The 18,282-nt window shown below is 47.6% G+C and overlaps 1 protein-coding gene across 3 annotated transcripts in view; it reads right to left on the reverse strand.

Annotated features, from left to right (window-relative positions):
- Positions 1-18,282, reverse strand: part of RHEB (Ras homolog, mTORC1 binding) — a 35,878-nt gene that overhangs the window by 13,115 nt on the left and 4,481 nt on the right. The window lies entirely within an intron of this gene.

Consider the following 18,282-nt stretch of genomic DNA (forward strand, 5'->3'; position numbering starts at 1 on the left):
CCATTTGGTCATGCTGTCACTTCTGCTGTAAAGCAGCAAAAATATCAATAGGCATTAGAATTAATAGCCCTGCCTCACATATATCCAATGCAGGTTTTCACAAGTGCTATGGGAAATATGTATAGGGGTGAAAATATAACCACGGCCTATTAAATACTGAAGCATTGCTCCAAGCTTCTTTCAAACTTTCAACACTGAGGTCTAAAGATGTCAATCTGTCTAAAAAAGAAGGTGTTTCACATGGTGAACATATGCCTGTGCCAGGCAGCCATCTTATTTCCACGTACCACTTATTACCATTAGAATAACTTAAAATAGATACTCTCATTGTTCCATGTGAAACCAGAATGATTTGCACGTAAGGTGATCATACATTCCCCCCTTAACTGTGACAAAAGTCAATGTTCCAATCCTCTTGTCTCTTTAGGAATGTTATGTTTGCATAAAACACACACACACACAAAACACAAAAAACCCCATCACCCTGGCATCTTCCACGAGGGCAAAGCCTGTGACATACATAGGTATTGCAAACAAGGATGTTTTCAACCCACACCCACCCCGAACCTTCCCAGTAGACACTTTCCCTCCCTGCATTCCCATGAATGGAAAGCACTATTATTATATTTATTAGTCACGTTCCTCACAAAAGTGACCCAAAACAAACCGATTGTAACAAGGGGGCAACAAATATGTGGAACTTTTCAAACTAAGGACCAAAAGCCTGGATAAAAATGAAAGGCTTTGCCTAACACCTAAAAAAAAAAAAAGGAAAGATGTTACCAGACATGGCCTCCAAGTGGAGATCCTTCCACCAGCCACCAATGAAAAGGCCTGTTCTAGTGTTGTCACTCTCCAGACCTCCCATGGAGGGGGCACACAGAGAAGGGTCGCACATATACCCATCTGGGAGGGAATCAGCCTCTGTGCCAGGACACCCACCTCTGTGCCCCTCCTGGCACACAACATACTTAATAGGCTGATCTGGGCACGTCTGTCTCCATTGCTTGAGGGAACTCTCCTGACTGTTTACTTTGGCTTCAACAGATCCTGTGAATCTGCCTGCATGGAACAAGGATGCTAATGTTTTTTATAAGTCATTGAACTAATCTATTTATTTATTTAATGCACTTTTATCCCACTCTTCGGCTGAAAAAAGGCTTCCAGAGTGGCTTACAAATGTCAATGATGAGCCAGTCTCTGCCCTCAGGCTTACAACCTCCTAGAAGATGCAAAAGAAAAGGAAAAGGGATTAGGAAGGATGGAGAGACTGCATTAGAGGAAGGATTAGTTGGGAAATTACTATTTTCCTTTTATGCAGTTTCTGATATATCTTACTCTATTGTATTGCAATGTTTAATAAATAATATTGAATTGGAAGTCTGGAGTTGATTAAAGAGCTTTACCCATACACAGCCTCCTCCATGAGCTGACGGCTGTGCCCAATGCCACTTGGATCCTGGAACAGAACTAATTCAGGCCTGCTTCTTCCCGTTACAGATACTGTTAAGTCTGAACTCCCACGTATTCAGATGAACGTCACTTCACACCGAAAGTAGGGGTAGGAAATCTCTGCCCCACAGCACAAAGTTGACCCACCAGGTCGCCCTATTTGGCTCACGAGGCCATTTCCCCCAAACTATGCCCGCCTGCCCCACATCCGATACCACAAGTAAAAAACCCTGACAAAAGCAGGATTGAATGCACTTGGTTCCCATCTCCCTCTATCGCTATGGGTTAAAGATCTGGGCCCAGTGGGCCATAAAGGTTCCCCACATCATCCCAAAGGCTTTACTTCATGCTGTGCCCCACACTGTTAGTTATGGATTTTAAGATACTGCGATGTGAAGCACTGGGGAGCCAGTGCTAGGCAAAATGTTAAGAAGCCTGCCATTCTTCAGGTCCTTGGGCAAACTTTCTTTTTGAGATATAGCTGTGCCTTTTTCTGCACTGCAGTGACCCCTGTCTACATGAAATAGTTGCTAGCACCTGTCTGATGTGTTTGCCAACGGCAGGCAACATAATCCTAAAGCAAAGATCACAAGGCATGGTGGATACTTTGGGGCCCAGGCTTGTATTTTTTTAAACTACACACCACATTGTAGTTGCATTTCGTAAGCATTTCTAGCTAGTAAACAGGTCATCTGAATTAAAAATGAAACCAACGACTTCTCACATGGCAGGAAGAACCAGACGCACAAATATAGGGTGGGGGACACCTGGCTTACTTAGCAGTACATGTGAAAAGGATCTAGGGGTCTTGGTGGATCACAAGCTTAACCTGAATCAACAGTGTGATGCAGAAGCAAAAAAGATAACACTATTCTAGGCTATATCAGCAGAAGTATAGTGTCCAGAGATCAAGGGAAGTAATAGTACCACTCTATTCTGCCTTGGTCAGACCACACCTGGAATACTATGTCCAATTCTAGGCACCACAATTTAAGAAGGATGTTGACAAGCTGGAATGTGTGCAGAGGAGGACAACCAAATTGATTAAGGGTCTGGAAACTAAGCCTTACAAGGAGCGCTTGAAGGAGCTGGGTATGTTTAGCCTGGAAAAGAGGAGACTGAGGGGAGATATGATAGCCATCTTCAAGTATCTTAAGGGCTGTCACATGGAAGAGGGAACATGCTTGCTTTCCTACCAGTCTGGTAATTCTAGATATATGTTTCGGTTGCAAAAGAAGGGCTATAGCTCAGTGGGGTTAAACACCTGCCTTACATGCAGAAGGTCCCAGAAGGTTCAATCCCTGGCATTTCCTGGCACGCCTGGGAAAGACCCCTGAAATCCTGTACAGCCGTGGACAAAACAGAAAACACTGAGCTATAAAGACCTGACTCAGTATAAGGGAGATTCCTATGTCCTGACTATTACTTCAAGATGTCTACAGAAAACCTTGTACTGTAAACTGATTTCACGTTTCAGCTGGGCAGAAATATTCCATTTGATGGGCACAGCAAAATTCCCGCTGGTCTAATTATAAAATGTTTTCAAATGTTGCTTTCGCCCATTTGAACTGAATCCAATTTTTCATTCACAGGCGTTGTAGTACATAGTAAGGGAACATTGGAAAGCAAACCAGCAGAAATCCAGATAGCCCAAGGCCGGGGGCGGCATTCTATGGATGATATAGGGACAGCAAAAATCCAAGACCAAAACATTCTGCCAATCACATTGGTAAAAAGTGTGAAGCCCTTTAAAAAAACCCCACTAGAGCAGAGATGGGAATAATGAATTATAATATGTGACAACACAAGTTCAATTACCTATTCAGCAGCAAGCAGACTAAATTAACATGAAAAAATGTTCATCATTTAAGAAGTTGCCAGTTATGCAACGTTCAAGCTTCCGGGCTCCTTGCCAACCAAGTGTGGGCAGGCAAGCAGCATGCTTGGCTACAGTTCAGGGCTGGCCAAATGGCACTGGAATATATTGCAAAATTGCAGTCAGACAGGATAAAGCACAATAGCTCCTGACTACTTTCAAGTTTGAGTGGGAAGAGGGAAAGAACACTGTTATGTGCAAGTCTAAAATGTCTGCCTGTACCAAGACTGTTGGCGTGGCTTGTCTTCTTCATGTTAGGCTGCCATCTGTGAATCAAAACTGCAACAACTCTCAAAGTTGCTTTAAATCCAGATTCAGCAACCAGTGTTCGAAACTCCCGCTGTTCTAGGCGCATTTTGTGAAAGGGAATTTCATTAGTGTGAGCAGTTTTTGAGCTCTGGGTGCAGTACTGTGCCTAAGATTTCAGATTAAAACTGCAGAGTGGAAGGAAAGGAGGACATTTTTCTGCCTCCCCACTTCCAGCTACTCTCTGAAAACTGGAGGAGACCCTCTTAAGAATATTAGAGGGGTGGGCAGGGGAAGAACTAGTCCATGTGAAAAATGAACATAATATTTTAGCTGCAGTTCATTCATTTTCAGCTCTGTATTGTTATAAAAAAGTGTGCCTAGACATTCCATTGTTGCACCCATAGCCTAGGTTTAAGGTGCCATTTAGCTCCTAGCTTTCATATCTCAGGTTCTAACACTGTCAGTGACTCTCCCTTTATAGCATTTAGGGGAGTCCAGGAGGGTTAAAGTAACTGGCCAAGTTATTTTCAACACTTTTTCGTCGTTGTTCAAGAATCCACCAACAGCATACGAATCAATATGGCTAGCTTCACCCAACAATCCCGCCCCTCCCCCAGCAAACAAATCTCACTGCAGCCAGCTAAAACCACGAAACATGCCCCGTTCCCCTTCAAGCTCTCTATCAAGGAAATATAACAAGTGACTAGAAAGAGAACCTTCCCAAGTGATGCTGACACAAAACCCCGCACATACACTAAGTAAAAGAATATAGGTTTTACCACCCCATTCCCCTCTCTGCCCCCTTTTCTTCCCCAACCTTACACTGTATACAACACTAAAGTCTCCCAACAAATGTAATCAATCTGTAGAAAACGCAACCTGAAAAAGAGACAATGCACATACTTTTGTAAACCATGAAAATCTTTAATAATAATATTTTTAAAAAACCAACCACATCAAAAACTGTTCTTGTTAAAAACTGGTGGAAAGAAGGAAGCAACCGAGTCCATATTTTTGGAGTCCTTAATCTTTTGGAGTTGTAAGCAGAAGTACTTACACCCCTTACTATGAAACATGTATTCAAGTCTCTATTCTGATTCAGCTGCTGGTGGACTTGAAAAGAGTTTTGAAGTTACAAAAACTAAGGCTTCAAGGTAGGATTCAACAGAAAGCATCAACAGAGCATGCTTAGATCATTTTCAGAGGTATGGCTAGCATATGCACTATGTATAAACAACATAATTCAAAAAAGAAAATTTTTGGATAGACTCAATACTGCCTTGATTTGAAGTGTCTTTCTGTATATTGTGGCTGTGGCAGACAAGGAGAGGGAGATAGAGAAGGTGCCCTGTGTGTGTTCTTCTTCTTTACACTTCCCTGAGGGCCAAATTTAACATGGCTCTGCTTTCTCCTCAAGACCATCCTTCCCACTTGCAGCAAGCAGCGTAGCCATGAGGGAGGAAATTCTGGCACTGTCCTCCTCCTGCGCTCTCTCGCATTCCCATGCACTGATAGAAGTTCCAGATGGGATATTTCTAAACTTCAGAGGTTTGTTTTGAAATCTACTTCAAAGTGCTAACTATTCTGATGTTGTGCTTAGTGGTCTATAATTGTCTAGGTTCTCAGTGAACTGCCTTTTCCCATTATCTCCCTTCTCCATAAATAACTCTTGGATTAATAAGTACACAGAACTGAATTTCATAAATTAATCTTAAGCGCCTTTAAAATGCTAACATTCTGTAGCATCCCTTTTCTTGTTAATGAAGCTTAAACTATTAATAATAATAATAATAATAAATTTGCAGAAGCCAAAAAGAGCACAGAGCTATCCCAACTGCGCTCAACAGATTTAAAGTGGTGGGACAGGCACCTCCAATGGTATGATAATAGAGGAAGTTGTGGCAAGAGAAGCAAGTTCGCTACTTTGCTGCTTGCCAAAGACCAGGGTGGGAGACTCAATCTGGTCATTGGGCCGAATCCTTACCTCCTCCACAGGTCAACTCCAGCAGGTAGGCAGGGCTGCCCACCTATCACTTACCTCACATTATTAAATCTGTGTCCAGCAACACTTGGTACAAGAGCCAAGACCCTACCTGCCTGTGCACTGTCTTGCCAGAGTGGTACATACTCTGGTTATCTCCCGCTTGGGACTACTGCAATGCACTCTATGTGGGGCTATGTTTCAAGATAACTCAGAAACTACAATTAATCCAGAATGTGGCAGCTAGACTGGTGAATGGGAGTGGCCACAGCGACCTAACTCCACTCTGAAAGGATCGGCATTGGCTTCCAGTACATTTCCAGGCACAATTCAAAGTGTTGGTGCTGACCTTTAAAGCTCTAAATAGTCTTGATTTTGTATACCTGAAGGAGCGTCTCCACTCCCATCATCCAGCCCAGACACTGAGGTCCAGCTCTGAGGGCCTTCTCAATAGTGGCACCTGCCCTGTGGAACACTCTCTCATCAGATGTCAAACAGATAAATAACTATATGACTTTTAGAAGACATCTGAAGGCAACCCTGTACAGGGAGGTTTTTAATGGTTGATGTTTTATTGTGATTTTAAGATTTTGTTGGGAGCCGCCCAGACTGGCTGGGGCAACCCAGTCACATGGGCGGCATATAAATAATAAAATAATGATGGTGGGCAGCGACAACTTCAAAGGGGCTGATCAACTGACTGGTACTTACATTGTACCTTCAAAAGGCTCATGATAACTGCCATTCGGCTGACTGGTATAGAGAGCAAGCCTCATTGGGTGCACTAGGGAATTCCCAAAAGCAAATAGCCTGTCTCCCAGTGGGGCTCACTGCCAGGGAGCAATCAGGAGAACACCTTATAACACGGGTGTCAAACACAAGGTCCGCGGGCCGAATCCGGCCTGCCAGACCTCGTCATGTGGCCCGTGTAGCCGCCGCCAGCCTTCACCTTTTATTCTCGCTTTCTTTTTTTTTTGACACAAGAAAGCCGCCTCTTCAGCGCATGCGCGGCAGCCTACAAGCCAGAGAACGTCTGCCCTCTAGCGGCGGCGGCCGTTCTACACAGGAAACCTCCACTTTACATGCATTCAGGAAACCTCCACTTGTTTTTATATTGAGCGCATGCCATCCTGTGATGTGACAGATCCAACGGCTGCCTGAACCCTTTTCTCCTGTACTGTAAGTCCTACAGATACAACTGGCCCTTTGAGGGTGACCAAACTGCTGATGCGGCCCCCGATGAATTTGAGTTTGACACCCCTGCCTTATAAGCTCCCAACTGCTGTTTTTCAGCCATATCTTTACCTGCCCCACCCCTGATGTCATATGTGACATGGGGCAGATGGGTGTGGATTTTGAGAAAACAGCCTCACAGACCTCATACTGCCTGACTTAATTAGGCCTAGGGATTGGGGGTTTAAGGTAGCTCTGGGTCCACTGCTAAGTCATTACACATCATATAAAATGGAAATATTGAAAATAAGCGCTGAATACTTCAAGCTTAGTTTTATTTTTGCCACTTCTAGTCTTAATGCTATCATACAATCTAATGAAAAACTATTATGTTAAACCTGCTTTCAAATTTAACCCTTCCCCCCCCCCAGGGCCAAACAATTTCTTATGAAGTATAACACCACCCCCCCAACTTCTCTATTCTTGTTTCCAAAATAACTGCTCTTCAGTTTGAAGAGCCACCACACTGGACAACATAACAAGATTATCCATATCTCCATCGAGATTTATACCCTAAGACAGTTTTGCTTCCAGCAAACCTCCTTCTGTCAGTTAAAATCCACTACAAGATTAAGAAGGAAGTACGCTGGTCTTCTATCATCAGTCTGCCAACATGAGCTATATTTTTCATGTTTCTTGCATGCAACTGAAGGGAAGTGGCAGTACAGTAAAATGGGCAAAGGTTTACTGAATGGGCTTACTGGGTTTACTGAACATCCACTGGCAGAGTTCAATGGGGTCTTTTGGTCTGGGAAAAGTGCTGGGAAATGTCCTATAGAGCAGCGAAGCCTGTGCAAGTGTAAACCCAAAATAATGATTGCTTGTAATCCTTAACTGGAATGATGAATGCTTCTTATAACTTCACCTGCATATTATACTACAGCATTGACACTTATAAGCAAATTTCAGAAAGGCTTGATTCTAACATTTTAACAATTTGGAACTACTCTCTGATGACTAGTGGCATAGAAGACCTAAGGTCCCAAATTCACGTGACAATAATTTGATGGGCTATCATACCAAGTAAATTAGGACCAGTGGGTCACCAAACCAAAAAAACTGGGAATCACAAATAGAGCTCACAAGATTTTCCCAGCATGCCTAGCTGCCAATTTTTCTCATTTCCCATCTCCATGCTGCTCCGACTTCTAATTTCAAACATTCTTCTATTGTTGACAGTTAGTGACCTGATTTTTAGATACCTCATGATTTTTTGCCTAGGTTTAAAGAGGCAACTGGTGGTGGGGGGATCAATTTGCTGTCCCTACATAGTCCCCCACCCCACCCCACCTTTTGGTACATGCTTCCAAATGCAGACCATGTGCTGGAACAAAAGTTAATTGATCTTAGATTCATAGAAATGTAGAGATGGAAGTCGACCTCCTGCAATGCAGGAATATGCTGCTGTCCCATATGGTGATTGATCCTGCAACCTTGGCATTATCAGCATCTCACTCTAACCAAATGAGCTATCCAGGCTGCATTATCTAAATGTGTGTACTTAAAATCAGGTAATGGTTTGGAGTCACTCTCATGAAAGGCTACCATTCCCTTCCCTGCCTTCTGAATCTGCAAGGGATTCTTTTTTGTTTTTAATACAGTTGTTTTCTGCAAGATCACGTCTGTGAAAAACAGCTGATTTGGTTTTAAAAAGGGGGAACATACCCTATCAGCTGATGGAAGCAAAATGGAAGTAGGGGGTGTGGTGACAGAAATGTCACCAGAACCGCCCACAAAATGCACTTCAGTGTATTCACAGCAGAATAACAAGTGGTTTTATACTGCATTTAACTCCCCTTTTCGGATTTTCCCCAAATCTGCGTTTATTGTTGAAAAACTGCAGGCAGCCAATTGGATAGGGGGAAATGTCATGTTGAGAGCACATGCACACAAAAAGGCACACGCTGCTTCAAATTCACATTAAGTTCACGTATGGATGAACCTGTAAACACAACAGTTTACTTTCCCAGCCAAGAAAACTGCAAACAAACTCTTGAGGCTGCACTGAAAGATAGCTGGAAATCTGAAGTGGGAAGTTGCAGTTGGAAGTAAGCAATATGGTAGACCAGGGTGGTTCAACCCGTGGCCTGGATGTGGCCTATGATGGCTTTTTTGGCAGCCCTTGGCAACGTTAAAGAAAAAATAACATAAAAGCCTTAAAAAGATATTTTTTGTGTCATGTGTTATTAACATAAGCACATACATCTGTTTGTGTGTTAAAATGTGCTTACTAATTAAATAATATATTTAATTAAATACATAATTGAAAGTTATCTTAATTGTTACTGTCAGAGACTGCCTCCCGGTCTCAGCTCACAGAAGACCAACGCTAGCCATTAGAACTGTACAGAAGTCTTTATTGGCATTTAGTTTCCATTTCCAAACACTAGCGTGCGTCTCTACGTCTAAACCCTAGACCAGCGAAGCCTCGTCTGAGTCTCCGCCCCCTGTACACCAGCTTAAGACTCTAGCCTTACTCCACCTTCTACGTTTCTCCTTCCTCCTCTGGGTCCTACTACCCCCCTGGGTGCCTTCTTTCCGGGATGCCTCGGAAGCGGACCCTTCGGACTCCTCCCCTTCTCTCCGGCGGGCTTTGGGACCCGGCTCTCTCTCCGGACTGCCCATTGCGCCCCCCTCCTGTACATTTGAACTTGGCGCGCGCGCGCTGCCCCTGACCTTCCTTTTGACCGTTACCTCGCTCTCTGATGCAGGCGTGGCTAACCCTAACTCATGTCCTTCCGCTGACGGAAGGCTGCCTGCTGCCGATGTTTGGGACTCCTCCCCCTTACTGCTCTCCGGTGGGAAAGTTGGTCCCGATTTCCAGCTGCTGCTCTCTGAGTCCCCTCTGGCCCCTCCTTCCTGGGGTGTTCCCTCTGGCAACCCCCTGGCTCTGACCACTGGGGCCCCTTTCTGTGAATCCTCTGATTCACTGGAGAGACTTAGAGACCTCGGATGGCTACCCTCGCTGACTTCTCCCTCAGATTCCTCTCCCTCGGTCTCTACTTCCTCCCTCTCCTGTCCCTCTGCTCCTGAACCCCTGACATCCATCCCCCCCTCGAAGCCCCCCCTTCCCCCCTCCCCTCCTTCCGGTGCGGGTACTGGGTGCTCCGTCGTCGCGGGGGTGCTTGCCGGATACAGTTCCTCCCCCATGTACTCGTCAACGTCGCTCTCCTCTGCTTCCATCTCTCTGTCTTCATGCTCGAACCCCACGTTGTCCCCCAACACGTCCATGTCCGTCTCGCCCCTCTCCCCCTCTTCGGGTGGTCCCATCCAAGGACCCCTCAGCCACTTCCTGCGCCACTGCTCCTCTGGTTGATCGTCCCACCAATACGAGTGGTCTGAGGCAGACCCCGGTGGCGAACCCACCTGAGAGCTGGGGACTGGTGCCTGTTCCTCGTCCGAGTCGAACCCCAGGAATGTGCTGGCTGAAAGAGTGGGTGTGAAAAGCCAGTCATCGAAATACTCTGCTGGCATGGGCCTGTGCGGGAAGAGGGCATGAAACTCCTCTTTGAGCAGCGGTTCCTCCAAGGCATAGTCCGGTACCCAGCTGTTGGCACTGGCCGGGGTACCCTCTCTGGCTAGGAAATATTCTACTCCCTCTTCCCCCCATCTGGAGTCCAAAATCTCTGTGACCTCATTGATGTGTCCCTTCCTAGGCGGCCCCCTCACTCTGGGCCCTTCACTGCTCTGATCTGGTGCGGTGTCTGGCTCCTGAAACCTATGAGGTGCTTTGTAGGGCGTGAGCACCGATCTATGGAACACCGGATGCATTCTGGAACCCTCCGGAAGAGCCAACCGGAAGGCCACTGGATTGACCCGCGCCTGGACTTGGTAAGGTCCTAGCTGCTTATGTCCTAGCTTCTTCTTAGCTAATGATCTGGTCGGCACTGCTTGCGCTGCTAGCCAGACCCAGTCACCCACCTGTATGTCTTCCCCAACTCTTCTGTGTCTGTCGGCCTGCACCTTGTATGCGTGCTTTGCTAGTTCTAACTGCCTCCTGAGCTGTTCGTGGACTTCCTGCAACTCTGACGCTAAGGCTTCTGCTGCCTGTGGCTCCCCCTCCCCCACTCTCTCTAAACCCGGGAAGGTTCTGGGATGCCTCCCGTTGTTGGCGAAGAACGGCGTCACCCCCGTCGACACGTGCTTCGTATTGTTGTAAGCGAACTCGGCGAGCGGCAGGTAGTCCACCCATGTCGTGGGCTGCTGGTTGGCGTAGCATCTTAGGTACTGCTGCATGACGGCGTTGACCCTCTCCGCTTGTCCGTTGGTCTGCGGGTGTCTCGCCGACGCCAAATTGACTTTGACGTTCAGAATGCCCATCAGCTTCTGCCAGAAGTTCGAGATGAACTGTCGCCCCCGGTCGGAAAGAATAGACCGTGGCAGACCGTGGACCTTGAACACGTGGTCTATGAACAGTTTGGCGGTCTGCTCTGCCGTGGCTACCTTCGCACACGGAATGAAGTGTGCCATCTTAGTAAACATGTCCACCACCACTAGCACTGCTGTCTTTCCCCTCGAGCTGGGCAGATCCGTGACGAAGTCCAGGGCCACCCTCTCCCACGGTTCAGACGGTGTCTGCAGCGGTTCCAGCAATCCCGCCGGCGGTCTGTGAACTGACTTGGCCCTTTGGCAGGTGTCACATCTCGAGACGTAATCCGCTACTTCCCCCCGCATCTTGGGCCACCAAAAGTCTCTGGCTACGAGTTCGACAGTCTTTTCTTTGCCAAAGTGCCCTGCGGTGGGAGCGTCGTGTAGCTGCTGCAGGACCCTTGCGCGGAGGTCATCTCCCGGCACGTAGAGTGCTCCCTTGTGGAGGAGCAACCCATCGCGAATCTGGAACTCGTCGGCCCTCGCTGTGCCCCTGTGCACCTCCTCCATCTTGGCCCATGCGAAGGGGTCTTCCCGCAGCGCGCGACGTACGGCGTCCAGGTCCACGGTTGCCGACGCGCATGCCCACGCTTCCGGTGCGAAAATGTGCTTGGCCGCCGACGGTGCCGCCTCCTCCAGGTATTGCGGCTTTCTGGACAATGCATCCGCCATCACGTTGTTGTCGCCTGGTATGTACTCTATCTTGAAGTCGAAGTCCGCGAAGAACTCTGCCCATCTAATGTGTCTCTGGTTGAGGAACCTAGCCGTGCGCCAGTACTCCAGATTCTTGTGGTCCGTGTGGACCTGCACTGTATGTCTGGCTCCGATGAGGAAGTGCCTCCATGCCTTGAATGCTGCATGTATGGCTAGCAACTCCCTGTCCCAGATAGTGTAATTCTGCTCCGACTTGCTGAGCTTCCTCGAGTAGAAGGCGCACGGCCTCCAGTCCCCCTGCTGGTCTTGTTGCAACAGGACAGCTCCCACGGCTCTGTCTGAGGCGTCCGTCTCCACCCTCATGGGTCTGCTGGGATTCACATGCAGCAGCTGCTCTTCGGACGCGAAGAGACGCTTGAGTTTCTGAAAGGACTGCTCCGCTTGCTCCGTCCAGATGAATTTCTTCTTCTTGGAGCTGAGCGTGTCGGTGATGGCCGCTGTCTGCATGGCAAATCCCTTGATGAACTTGCGGTAAAAGTTGGCAAAGCCGACAAACCGCTGGACTTCCTTCCGATTGCGTGGGCTCTTCCAGTCCAAAACTGCGCGAACCTTGGCGCTGTCCATGGCTAGCCCCTTGTCCGACAACTTGTAGCCCAGGAAATCCACCTCCGTCACGTCGAACTGGCACTTCTCCAGTTTGGCGTACAGCCTGTGCTCCTTCAGTCTCTGCAGAACTTCCCTGACATCCCTCTCGTGCGCCTCTCGCGATTCTGAAAAAATCAGGATGTCGTCCAGGAAGCATACGCACTTCTTGTAAAGGAGCCCCGCCAGCACGTGATGCATAAAGGCTTGGAAAGTGTGAGAGCCATTTTGTAATCCGAAGGGCATAACTCTGTATTCGTAGGTGCCCAGTGGCGTGAACATGGCCGTCTTCCACTCGTCTCCGTCGCGCATGCGAATCAGGTTGTACGCGCCACGTAGATCCAGCTTGGTGAAAACGCGTCCTTTCCGCACCGTCGCGAGCAGGTCGTCAATCTTGGGCATGGGGAAAGCTGAGGGCTTGGTTTTTGAATTCAAGATTCTGAAGTCCACCACCAGTCTTTTTTGGGGCGTATCCCGCTTCTTCACAAAGAATACGGGACTGCCTCCCACCGCTTTCGACTCCCGGATGAACCCACGCTTCAAATTGTGATCTATGAACTCCCTGAGTTCTTGCAGTTCATCCTCAGACATGGAGTACAGTTTCCCAGTTGGCAGCGTCGCCCCCGGCAGGAGGTCAATCTTGCAATCATAGGGTCTGTGAGGGGGTAGCTTGTCCGCCTCCTTCTCGCAGAATACCTCCAAAAACTCCGCATACTTGTGGGGTACTGCTTGCAGCGTGCCCAACTGCAACTGCGGGTCCTCCTCTTCCCCTTCCGGGCTGGGTATAATGCAGTGTTCTGCACAGTAGGAGGAGCCAAAAGTCAGGTGGCGCTGGTACCACGCCAATGCTGGGCTGTGCCTGTGCAGCCAACTCATGCCTAATACTATAGGCGTGTCGGACAGCTGGGTGACATTGAAACTGATGACTTCCCGGTGATTCCCAATTTGCATCACCATCGGCGGCGTCTGCTGCACCACCTGCCCCCCTAGCAGTTCCCTGCCATCCACCGTGACAACCTTCAGGGGCAGTGTGGCTGGCAGTAATGCTACGTTGTGTTGTTGAATGAACTCCAATCCTATAAAGTCTGCGTTACTGCCAGAGTCAATTGTAATAGGCACTTCTAAGGTGAGTCCATTGGGCAGCTGAAGCGATGCGGTTAGCTGCACCACTGGCTTGGGCGGGAGGGGGTCTGTGGGCTGCAAAATCTCTGGGGACTTCCTCACTGACTCGTCTGGCTGGGCCCCAGTGCCTCCTCTTCCAGCCAGACCTGGTCGTTTCCCTGCTGTGGTGCTCTCTGCTGAGTTGTTTCCAATACTGTCACTGAAGCTGCAGTGTGCTTGAAACTCCTCTGGGGACACTCTTTCGCCATGTGCTCTGCACTCTCACATATATAACACTTCCTGTTCCTTCTAGGCAGCTTCGATTTTACTGCTCCCGGCGTTAAGGCTCTGGTAGCTGAGTGAGCCCTAGCACCGCCAATCTCCATCTGCTCCTCGCCCCCTCCCTGTGGAGGCGTGGACTGCGCACGCGCTGCCTCTCTGGGCAAGAGGGAGGGCACTCTCGCTGGTGAACGTCCCCAACGCCCTTCTTCTTTGCTCCACGGACGTTCTTCCTGCCTCACCCCAATAGACAACGCTCTTTCAACCACTTGCTGAGTGGTGGTGGGTCTCTCTCCCCTTGCCATCTCATCCTTGATCTGTGCATTCAGACCCTCCCAAAAAAGGTCTCTAACCGGCGGAGAATCCTTATCCCAATTCAGCGCGTTGACCAATGCAAAAAACCGGGAATGATACTGCCTTACGCTGGTTTTCCCTTGTCTTAGCCCAAATATGTCCCTCCGGGCAATGTCCAGGTCTATTTTGGATAAGAAACAGGAGTCCATCGCCTTAATGAACGCATCTGCGCTTTGGAGCGCTGGATCCTTATCTCTCCACAGGTTGCGTAGCCATGATTTCGCGTCCCCATGCAAATGAGACAAAATAAACCCCACTTTTTCCCGCTCATCTCTAAAGTCTCTTTCCAGCAGCTGCAGCGCAAACAGCACATCTGCTCGGAAATTGGGGTACTGCTGCAAATTCCCATCAAAATGAGATACAATGCTGCCTCCTCTCTTCCCCAAACCGATCCCCTCGGACCTGGGTGCTGGGATCCCCTGCTTTACAAGCCCTTCCAACCTGGCTTGAAGATCTCTGCATGCAGCTGCCGCTTCTTCCTCTCTCTTCCTGGATGCGATTATTTCAGCGTTGAGTAGCGTCACCGCTTCTTGCAGGGAAGCTATTTTCTGTTCTGTAGTCATCTTGCCTGACTCTTGTGAGCTCGCAAGGCACCAGTCTTCCACCCTCCCTGCCTCGCTTCCTTAGCGATGCTTGAGGCGAAGAAAACCGATGATAACTGGAGACGAGGCTTACTGTCAGAGACTGCCTCCCGGTCTCAGCTCACAGAAGACCAACGCTAGCCATTAGAACTGTACAGAAGTCTTTATTGGCATTTAGTTTCCATTTCCAAACACTAGCGTGCGTCTCTACGTCTAAACCCTAGACCAGCGAAGCCTCGTCTGAGTCTCCGCCCCCTGTACACCAGCTTAAGACTCTAGCCTTACTCCACCTTCTACGTTTCTCCTTCCTCCTCTGGGTCCTACTACCCCCCTGGGTGCCTTCTTTCCGGGATGCCTCGGAAGCGGACCCTTCGGACTCCTCCCCTTCTCTCCGGCGGGCTTTGGGACCCGGCTCTCTCTCCGGACTGCCCATTGCGCCCCCCTCCTGTACATTTGAACTTGGCGCGCGTGCGCTGCCCCTGACCTTCCTTTTGACCGTTACCTCGCTCTCTGATGCAGGCGTGGCTAACCCTAACTCATGTCCTTCCGCTGACGGAAGGCTGCCTGCTGCCGATGTTTGGGACTCCTCCCCCTTACTGCTCTCCGGTGGGAAAGTTGGTCCCGATTTCCAGCTGCTGCTCTCTGAGTCCCCTCTGGCCCCTCCTTCCTGGGGTGTTCCCTCTGGCAACCCCCTGGCTCTGACCACTGGGGCCCCTTTCTGTGAATCCTCTGATTCACTGGAGAGACTTAGAGACCTCGGATGGCTACCCTCGCTGACTTCTCCCTCAGATTCCTCTCCCTCGGTCTCTACTTCCTCCCTCTCCTGTCCCTCTGCTCCTGAACCCCTGACAGTTACTATTAAATAATGATGAATCTATTGCAAACACTTTAATGAAGTGTGTTGCCCATGGATTCTGTGTTGAAGTACTCTTGTGGCCCTCTTGGTATGAGAAGTTGGACTGGCCTGTGAGAGACCATAGCACAACCCCCAAGTTACATTAGAGACAATCTGAAGACTGCCCCTGATAGCCCACACACTTCTTCTATGGCAGGGGCAGGGAACCTGTGGCCTTCCATAGACTGACTGACTCCAGCTCTTCATTAAAAGTAATGGATGGCTAGTAAGAAAGCCAATATTTGTGATCCCAGAGGGTATCTCAAAGTAGACCTAGCACACCTCCAAGATAGCTTTCTCTCCCATCCACAGCCTTTAAAATCAATGTGTCAAATGGTACAATATCATCTGAGCACCATATTATAATGAAAAGGTTACATGTTCAGTACCTGCCCCCAAACTATGAGACACCCTCATCCTTGAGATCATCAGTCTCAGACTGAACACTGAGATGTGCTGATCTTGCATTTGACACACAAAGTTAAGTGGGCAGATGTGTATGTGTCGAATTTCAATATAATTCAACTATCTATATCAGACATTCTATTTTTAGTGTGGCCTCCCACCTGCACCACCTTAAACAGTTACTTAATCCAAGCCATTTGAGGCACGGATGAGGACAGAAACTGAAGTAAATGAGGGGTGGGGGAACCCTCTCACCATATTCCTGTAGGACCAGCAGTGTCTGGGGAAAATAGGCATGCTTTCCTTTGGCAGGAGTTATCAATGCAAACACATCAATAGCCCTGCTTAATGTGGTCCCCAAAGCAAGAGCAAGCACTGAAAACAGGCTCTAAACTGGGAGCCTCTTTGCTCATTTTGAACACTAACAGAATTTTAAGTTCGAAGTTGCATCACTTGATTTATAATCTAAATAACAGCCGTGTTTTACCTCACAAGGGAAATGCAGCATACAGCATTTCAGGCAAGGTACTATATATTCATCAGCTAAGGCCAAGCATTCACATACATGCAGTTATATTATGAAAAGGATGAATTTTATTATGCAAAGAAGCTGAAAGATATTTGACTTCCAATGTTTAAAGTAGCTCTGAAAAAGAAATAAATTTTGTCGGGATTTACTGCAAAGGTTTGCCAAGTAAGATATTGCAAATCAGCCTTAGAAAGTGCACATTATTCAAATACACAAAACTGGAAGGTCAGAGCTAAGTTCCATTTGACGGTGTCAAATAGCTTCATAGTACGAGCCAAAAATATTTGAGGCTTCCACAGCACAGAGACCTAAGATTCAATTACATCAGTGCCTATATTTGTAGACTATGCATTGCATTTAGGAAACTGATATTTATATAAATACAGGAAGTGTTAAAAGGAGTTGGTGACTGAACAAGGTATCCTATGTAAATATGTTAGCAGCTTGACTGTTTTAAGTATTGTTGAGAGTGAGATGAGAAAAAAAGCTCAGAAATGCAAACCAGGCAACTCAGGAGTTAATTCTAGCACAGTGTCCTTAAACAACCCTTCCAGTGCCTTGATATTACAGTCAAACATGCTGCCTCTAGAGTTTACTGCTACCATTAACAAGTGCATTGCAGTAAGATTTGCCACTAGACAGGCAGGAATAAAATGAAGCTTTTAATTAAAGCTGGCATTTCAGACTACTACTCAGGAGCAGCTATCCTGCTTAAGAACAAGATCTGGATTCAGCAAATAGTGAAGACCATGACCAAAGAATTGTGTAAAACTGCATTTCAGCAGCTGTTTCAGTGATGTGATTAAATATTTGGCAACTTTTAATTGCAGATTGTCCTTGTGCGTTATGATCATTCCCCCATCCATGTTTGAAAATGTGTCTAATATTTAAGCACCCATAACTAAAATAACTAAGAAAAGAAACTCACACTAAAGGCATAGAATGCAACACTACACTAGCATAAACCACTCTTTTTAAAAAACAAAAACAAAAGCCTAGCACTAATACCTTAAGGTACAGGTGGTGACCATTTCGCATGGGGGTTGTGTTCTTGGCCCCTGTGTGTGTTGGTGGAGCATGTATAAGCACGTTCTGCCCTCTTCCAGGTCCAAAAGGACCCACGCGATGGCGATCACATATCAACTGAATGCATCTAAAATGGTTGCCGCTTGTATATCAGTGTTTATAAGGCTAAGACAGGGGTAGGCAACCTAAGACCCGTGGGCCGGATGTGGCCCAATCGCCTTCGCAATCCGGCCCACAGATGGTCTGGGAATCAGCGCGTTTTTACATTAGTAGAATGTGTGCTTTTATTTAAAATGCATCTCTGGGTTATTTGTGGGGCTGGAAAAGGTTGCTGACCCCTGGGCTAAGATATGGATCCTCCATAGAGCCCTTCTGCACCTGCCTCTCCCCAGATGAAACTTTGAATGCTAGAAGAGCCCCAGCTCATCTTTCCCGCTTTTATAGAAGGAACTTCCTGTCTGAAATGCTGTAAAGCCACTGTCAGTCAGTGCACTGAGCTGGATGGCCAATGGTCAGACTCTGTCCTGTGTACTTCACTGTATGTGTGCAAAGGTTTCAACAAGAGTAGGCCTCCTTCAGAGAGTTCTGTGGGTCATTTTCAGATCAGTAAGCAAACAAATATTGTAGGATAGCTATTTTCAGGCAATCCAAATGATT

The sequence above is a fragment of the Podarcis muralis genome, chromosome 12, assembly GCF_964188315.1.
Source record: "Podarcis muralis chromosome 12, rPodMur119.hap1.1, whole genome shotgun sequence".
Classification (NCBI taxonomy): Eukaryota; Metazoa; Chordata; class Lepidosauria; order Squamata; family Lacertidae; genus Podarcis; species Podarcis muralis.